The sequence below is a fragment of the Echinops telfairi genome, unplaced genomic scaffold (assembly GCF_000313985.2).
Source record: "Echinops telfairi isolate 266 unplaced genomic scaffold, ASM31398v2 ScPeMD7_7414;HRSCAF=8452, whole genome shotgun sequence".
NCBI classification, from domain to species: Eukaryota; Metazoa; Chordata; class Mammalia; order Afrosoricida; family Tenrecidae; genus Echinops; species Echinops telfairi.
Genome location: NW_022111314.1, coordinates 2811939 through 2820566, shown reverse-complemented (window position 1 = coordinate 2820566; position 8628 = coordinate 2811939).

Genomic DNA, 8628 nt, shown 5'->3' with positions numbered 1-8628 from the left:
CCCTTCCTTTGCTCTCTCTCTTCCTAATTAATCAGGGATTTATACATATATCATATCATTTCCATAATTCAATCACATCAGGCAGAATTGTACAATTGCTACCACAATTGGTTTCGACACATTCCCTTTTTTCCTGGACTCCTTGACATTGTCTTTGCCTTAACCACCCCCCCCACCACCACCACTGTACTCCCCCTTCCCACCACCCACACCCTTATTCTACCTGCTATCCCCATAGAGTCATCAGCCCTGGGCTGCATACAGCAGGAAGCAGAAAAAAAACATGTAACATGACTTCATGAGGGTCATCACCAATGACAAAACCCTCAGAGATATGCCCTAATATGGACAAGCAAAAACGAAACCAAGCAATATAAACCCAACATGCAGATGTTGGAAACCAGATCAGGTCCATCATGCATAGGGGGACGGACAGACAAAGTTTTAACTGTTCAGGTCAGATGTATGCCTTTGGTCTTCTATACTCCTCTCTCCCAAGCACCCTGTTTAATGACCACTTTCCTCCCATGCCTCAATTTTAGATAGGGGGAGTTCTCCGGAGGCTTATTTGCCAGGTAGTCCCACGAGTGGATCTTGGGCTCCCACTGTCATCCATTGCTGTCTGCACACCAGACTCTCACGATTCAGGCTCTGATACAATCCCTCCTTCGAGTTCAGATTGTATGATTCCAATCCTTCGCTGACTGATGATGGTGCTGTGCTTCTTCCATGTGGACTTAGTTGACATCTCACTTAGATGGCTACTTGTTTGGAGACAAGCCTTTAAGACTTCAGATGCTATTTTATTAGATAGCCAGGCACCATCTAATTTCTTCACCATACTTTGCGGCAGCACCCGTATCTTCTGTGTTCCCTCCATCCCGAGGATGGAGCAGGACCATGATGTAAGAACTAATTGTTCTTAAGTTGAAGTAAGAGCCATTCCTGGATCTATGTTTTTTTTAATGTTCTTTTAATTTATTATTACTTGGGAGTTATTACATATGACATATAATTCCATAGTTCATAATCACAGCAAGCAGAATTGTACAATAATTGTACAATAACTGCTTTAATAATCAGTTTCCAAACATACTTTTTCTTCCTGGCCTCCTTGACCTCATCTCCCTTTGACCAGCCCCTACCCCTGTAAACCGCCCACCCCGCACCCCATCCCCAAACCCTTGTTTTAATGCTGTCCCTGTAGGTTCATCAATCTTGGGTTTTATCTACCTAAAAACAGAAAACATATCACAACTTCAAGAGGATAACCCCCAATGACATAACACTCCCGAGACACACTGATATAAGTAAACAAAAACAAAATAAAACAGAATGACCATCACAGGTTTGCCGGAATAATACATATCTTAATACAGCATATAAGGCAACGATGTAGCAAGACTATGTTTGTCTGTCTGCCAGCCACGCACCAATCTTGGCACTGCTGTCTTCTGCTGTCTCAGACACCATGTCTTTTCTGACTTAAGACCTCAGGTTACAAGGGTCTGCGGCGAGTCCAGTGCACACCGTGGAGTTCCCGCGTGGGGTCTCCCTGATGCAGCGTCTGGAGCATGCTGTGTGCCCCCAAGATCCGGGATTCAGGGTGTCAGCATTCCAGGGCACCTGGCTGCACTTGGAAGCTTGCATCAATGTGGCCCTTCTGGCGCAGACCACCAAAGACACCCCCTGTCCCCGTGTCCCCCAAAGCATTTTCAGTTATTCTTCCCGCCCATGGAGGTCAGTCCCCCTCTTCTCCTACCGACAGACATGCATTTGTGTTCTCCCACCTGTGTTTGCTGCCTTTCTCCTCTCCTGACCTGCTTTTCCCATCAGGGTCCCTCCTCCTACTGAGAGGGCTGTCTACCTGGCCGCGGAAGCCAGCAAGATTTCCATGGCAGCCGCTAAGTAGACAACATCCCTTCCCCTCCCTTGACCATTTTACCCCAGCTAATCTGTGGCGCCCTCTGGCAGGGACCTTCAAAATACTTACCTAGAGCAGATGGTGTATGGTTCATTGGCACTGGTCAGCAGCCACCCCCACCCCAATGCCAGCTGACTGGATGCCCTACCAGCTTGAGCTTGTGCCCGGTCTACTGCTTGTTCCTAGAGCAGTGCACCCACACATCTCTGCCCTTCTGTGGTTGGCTAACTCCACTCAGCATGGCGTCTTCCAGATGCCTCCGCGCCTTGAGGCATTTCATGGTTTCATGGCTGTTTTTAGGGGTGCATAGTATTCCATCTGTAAGCATCAGGCAGTTTCAAAGAGCTTATCTGTGACTAGCTCAAGGAGTCACACTACACCCCCAGGCTTCGTAAGCAATCGGGTCATTCGCCCCTGCAAACCATATGCACGTGCGTGTAGCATACAGCTATTGTACCAGAAAACTTCCAACCCAAACACGGGCCCGCTAGTTGGTTCCGACTCACAGTGACCCTCTAGGATGGAGGAGAGCTGCCCTCATGGGGTTCTGAGACTAAATCTTCACGGGAGCACAATGTCCCATCCTTCTCCCTCAGCGTGGCTGGTGGGTACCCCAGGGTGGCAGTGACAGCCCAACACGTCACTCACCTGTGGGCCACCACCGAGTCACTGAAATGCCCCCTGCTGTGGCGTGGATCCCGCTCTGACAGAACCCCGTAGAGCTGCCTCTGTGGGCTTCTGCGGCTGGAACTCTGGACAGAGGGACTGGTGGGTTTGAACTTCTGGCTTTGAAGATCGCAGTCTGACATGTACACCACGACGCCACCAGGGACTGCCGAGCTGGTGAGAACCCGTGTGCCGTGTGTGTTGATAGCAACTGGAAGGCTTCAAGGTGGCCGAGACACTGAGCGGACACAATGTGGGAGGGGGCTGGCCTGTGGGTCTGGCCTGTCTTTCTCTGTCTCCTGTCCAAGTCCCTGCAGCTTTGTTTGGGCCTCTGGACCCTGTGCACTGTGGGTAAGGTGACCAGATGTCCTGCTTTTGGCGGGACAGTCCCGATGTTTAACAATTTTTCCCGCGTCCCACGGCATTTTAAAAAGTCTCAAGTTTTGGAAAGAAGGCACGACAAGCTAGGGTATACGGTTTTCGGCTACCATGTGGCTCTTTTGCCAGGATATGAGTTTTATCAATGGTGTCCCACTTTCGTCCCACTTTACCAATGTTAAAATCTGGTCACCTTAACTGTGGGGGGAGTGGGTGGTGCTGTTGGGAAGGGGCAGGTGTGCTGGGCTTGCTTGTTCTGGGCTCTTCCCGCAGCCCCCCAACCTCTGTCCTCATTCAGTCAGGTGCCAGACCCAGACAGATGCCCCACACGTGCATGGGAAACCCCGTCATCCCACAGGCAGGCGGGTGGCCTCTGTTGCAGTCTTAAGAGGGTTTTGCTAAGGACACACTCCCCCAAACTTGGTCTTAGATCTCAGAAGTTTCCAAGCTAACTAATCACAGAGTCCCCAGGAGGGACAGGAAAGAACAGGTAATCCCAGTGCCCCTCCCCAGCAGGACCCCACTCGACACGGAGTACATTAAGGATGGGGCAGGAGCTTATGCAGATGCTGGCTGCTCTGTTTGCCCCCTGTGGCAGGGACGTGTGCCGCTGTCCTCCCAGCCGGGACCAGACCTTCGGCTTGCTTCTAACTTGTCTTCTTCTGCGGGGTGGCGTGGCAGCACCCTGCGACAAGGAGCAGCACTAGCATATCGGCTAATTAAAACCAGCTTGCTAAAGTCAGAGGAACAAACAGCCCCGAGTTTCACGCTTATGAAATATTTATTCAGCGACAAAGGAGGTGCTGCTCAAGTCGGAAATGAACTTTGCGAAGAAATTACTTTTGATCCCTGCAAAATCCGTCCACAGGCCCCCAGGTAAACAAACACATCAGCTTTGATGGGCGGCATGCGAATTGCCAGGCAACAGAATGCTCTTTGGAAGGAGACAGGGAGTGATCAAAGGAAGCTGCTTGTCCAGGGCTGCAGGGAGAAAGGGGGCAGGGGTCCCAGTGAACCCCCAGGGGAGGAGAGGAGAGAGATGCCGGCGGAAAGGCAAGTGAGGGGAACCACAGGCGGCTAGGACCCCGGAAAGGAGTCACATCTTTCGGATGGAGACTTTAAATCATGCACATTTATTTAAGAGTGACATCTGTGGCGGCTAATTTTGATAAAGATCTTGGAGAAAACCGACATTAAAATGGAAATACACTCCAATGAGGCCTCTCCTGGGAAAATGTCGGTAGTTATGTTACATTTGTTTTCCATTTTGTTCAGCACTCGAGTGAAAATAGCTTTATCTGCAATATTCCCCGAGTGTGGCGATGAGCTTAGGGGAGAGTGGTGTACATGATTCCCCGCCCCCCCAGTTCTCTGAAGAGTGTTTGGTTCAGCGTGATACGCACGGAATTTTCCAAGGACAGCTTGCTGTGGGCGGCCACTCCCAGAGCCCGGGTCTGGCCGAGTTCTTGTGTCATAGCATTTGAAGTTGCTCTTGGCAGCTGGCAAAGGAACCCCCCCCCCAGCTTGTGAAAGGCTCAACAGCAGCCTTCCTTGCCACGGCACTGGGGCTGTCAAGTGTCCTGGCCCAGACTCCCTTTGGGGCACCCCATGCGCAACAGAATGAATCCCTGCCCGGCCTGCGCTGCCCCCGTGGTCAGCGGCAGATTGGATCCCCAGCATTTTCCATGGCTGGTTCTGGAAGGAGAGCCCCAGGCCTTTCTCCCAAGTCCCTCTGGGTCTGGGGCGCTGCCGACACCTGATCAGCAGCACAGCACACATGCGTCCCCTGACAGGTGGGGGTGGGGGCTGCCCATGAGGTGTGTTGACTGAGGACTGCACCTGAACTTGAGTCGCCCACAGTGACCGTGAGAATTCTGCCACAGGACCAGCACCACGCCACTGACCACGTCGTTGTTGTCTTTGGTGGTGGGTGCTATCAAGTCGGTTCTGACCCATAGTGACCCCGTGGACAGCAGAACGAGCACTGGCCAGTTCTGCACTGTCCTCCCACCTCTTCTTAGGTTTGCGCCCATTGCTGTAGCCACGGTGAGTGTCCATCTGGTTAAAGGCTTTCTTCTCCTCCACTGGCCCTCTATTGAACATGATGTCCTTTTCCAGGGACTGGTCTCTCCCTGTAATGTGTCCAAAGCCTCACTATCCTTGCCTCGAGGAAGAGTCTGGCTGTACAAGAGGGAGCGGTTGAAAGCGGTTGTTTGCACTTTCAGCGGGCCATGGCGCTCCCAGCACACGGCTCCAGCACACCCACTCCACACTGGGCCGCCTTACTCAGTGTCCAACCAGCACAGGTCTAGGAGGTGGCTGAGGATACCGGGGCTCGGGGCAGGCACACCGCAGTCCTCAGAGGGACAGCCTCGTTCTTCAGCACTCTAAAGAGTTCTTGTGCCCCAGATGTACCCCATGCGACGTGTCCTTGGCTTCGGCTTACCTCTGACCAGGGCATCCTGGGAACGAGATTGTTCCAGTTGCGGGTTCATTTCTGGCTCCTGTCCACAAGACTAGATGTTGCTGGTCCGGCGCGGGCCAGCTTGTGGGTCATTTGAGGGTGTTGAGGCAGGACACCTGCCTCAGGCTGTTGTGATGTCGCTGTGAGCTAGCCGCCCTGAAAGAGGAGGCCCCAGGGTCAGCAGCATCAAGCCCGAGGAAGCGCGCTGCCTTCTTTGAGAGCTCTTATCAGGAGGGAACATTCTAGACTTCCCCCAGATGGGAAAGCAAAACCTGCTGGGAAAATTGTGAGTTCGGCTCTTTGCTGCACAGAACCTGGGAGCACACCGTTCTTGGAGGAGAGGCTGCTGAGCCCCATCTGCGAGCCCCCCAGGGCAGCCACGGAGCCGATGAACTCTGATGCCCTCAGCCCCCAGTTTGTCTTCACCCTGTAGCCCTCACACCAGAACTTTCCCCAAGTCGGCCACATCCACACAATCACGTGGTCTCCTCAATGGGGCAGGATCGGTCTTGAGGTCTTCCCAAGTGGGTCCAAGGAACTGGAGCACCTGGGCCGGTTCGGGGTGGGCAGTGCATTTGTGGTAACCTCTCGCCCCTCTCTCACCGCTGTGCAGTCGATTCTGACCCCGTAGCAACCTCCAGGGCAGGGCAGAATGGCCGCTGTGGGTTTCCCAGACGGTAATTCCTTACAGGAATAGACAGCCTCGTTTGCCTCCCGAGGAGTGTCTGGTGGTTTTAAACCACTAACCTTGAAGTTAGCAGTCCCCCATGTACTGGACAGCACCACCAGGGCTTCTTGACAAACAAAACCAAACCAAAAACCCACTGCCATCGAGTCGGACTCCATCCTATAGGACAGGCTGGAACTGCCCCTGTGGGCTCCTGAGACTGGCTGGTTACAGGAGGAGGAAGCGGTGCTCCCTCCCTCAGGGTGGCTGGTGGTTTCAAACTGCCAACCGTTCACGTCGCAGCCCAGCTCGTCATCACTATGCCACCAGGTTCCTTAGGGCTCTTAGGCAGCCCAACAAACTATCTGCCATCGACCTTATTTTGACGCATGGGGACCCTGAAGGACAGTGTGGCGCTGCCCTTGTGAGTTCCTGAGACTGTAATTTATTACAGGGGTAGAAAACCTCCTACAGAATGGCTGGTGGTTTCAAACTGCCGACCTTGTGCATAACCCACCAAGATGCCTTAGTTAATGCTAATGGAGGGGTGGGGTGGGGTGGTAACCTGGACAAGGATGCACCTGGCTCGCTGAAGCATCACCGCCCCTGAATGGGACTTGTAGGATTTGTTGCAAGAGCATGTCCTTCGCTGCTGCGTATATTTTCAATAAAACAAGACACGTGAAAATAAATCTTGGGACTGTCTTCTTCTCCTCATGCCTTGGTGACAGACCACTGCAGGCGGGCGCCCTTGAGGAACAGGAAGGCACTGTCTTGCAGCTTTGGGGTCCTGGCAGTTGATGTCAGGGTGCTGGTGGGTCTTGAGGAGGGAGCTCACTGCAAGACGCATGTCTGTTTGTGACAGGACAGGGCAGCTCCTGTCGCCTGCAGCTGCTGGTTGCCCCAGGTGGGCCTCACTTGGTAGACAGACTTCCCTGCATAGAAGACACCCTCGGGGGTGGGATTGGGGATCTTCCCCCTCCCACATGACCTCATCACCCTAATGAAAGAAAGCTCCACTTCCCAACATGCTCTTGCCCATAGTCCGGGGCGGGGGTGGTGGTGGTGGCGGGGTTTGGCTTTCCATATAATATTTTTTTGGGGGGTGGGGGGAGACATGATTGAACCCATAGTAGATGTGCTTTGAAATATAAAATGAAACCCCTTGAAGCCAACACTCCCGTCTGCCTGTCTCCGGGGTTCAGAGTTAGCAGTGAAGTCCAGCCTCACACTTCTGAGAGCAGATTCTGGGCTGACTGTGTATTTTGGGGTCCCACCCCCACCCCTGATCCATTCCAGAGCAGGGAGGCAGCGGGGCCACGATTCCGACGGACCATACTGGGGTCTTCACACTGAGGATGCGCTTGGGAAACCAAGAGGGGAAGGTCGGGGTTCGATGTAGCGTCCTCAACACCCACTAGGAGTGGAGGGGTGGAGGCGGCAGGGCGTTAGAACGTTCAAGAATGCTCCTCCTCAAGCCCACCACAAGCCAACCCTGAGTCACAGCCCAGGGTCTGCCTGGAAAAGTACCCCCAACCCCTCGAAGCCCACTGCCATCGAGTTGATCCGACCCCTAGTGGCGCAACAAGAGGAGGAGACCTGCCCCCGTGGGTTCCCAAGACTGAATCTTCACAGGAGCACACAGCCTCGTCTTTCTTCTGCGGAGAAGCTGTTGGTTTCAAACTGCTGACCTTGAGATTAGCAGATGAAGTTGTAAGCCCCAGGTCATCAGGAGCCCCAGGCATTTCGAGCGCCAAATTCTTGGAAGAAGTACAGCTCAGGATGCTCCTGAGAGGCAAAGATGACCGTACATCGGCTTACATACTTTGGATGTGTTGTCCGGGAGACCATGCTTGGTAAAGTGGAGGGAGGGCCAGGGAAACGAGGGAGGCCGTCCAGGAGATTCCGCAGTGGGCCCAAACAGAAGGACAGCTGTGAGGGTGGCACAGGGCTGGGCAGCGTTTTGCGCTGTTGTACATAGCATCGCTATGGGTCGGAACCAATTGATGGCACCTGCCACCGCCTCCACCACTGGTTCTGAAAGCCAAAGTCCCGGTTCAGCAGGGCCCCTGCCCCTGAAGGCTCTCAGGTGGTTTTTCTCGCCGCTCTGCTACCTCCTGGAGCTCTGGGCACTCCTGGGCTGGAGAGGACACGTGCTCGGTCACCTGTGATCCCTCTCACGCCCGAGACCATCACCACACGGCTCAGGACCCCTACTCCAGGGTCACCCCACATTAACCTCGCTGATCATAGCACCGAAGACCCTGCTTCCACACATGGTCACCCTAACACGTGCCCAGGCTTGGGGCTTCAAGGTACCCTGTTTTGAGGAGACCCTTCGCCCCCAAACACAACTTTTCTTCTAAGACAGTTGGGTAGGGTGGGTGGGGAGGTAGAAGAGGAACCATCAGCCATGGGACTGACTTGGAGCATGGGGGCTGGGCTCACTGATGGTCCTGGCAATGCCAATGCCTGGCACTTTAGGATTCTCTGTGTGCACCCCCCTGAGAGGCCTAGGAGCCAGTGGTC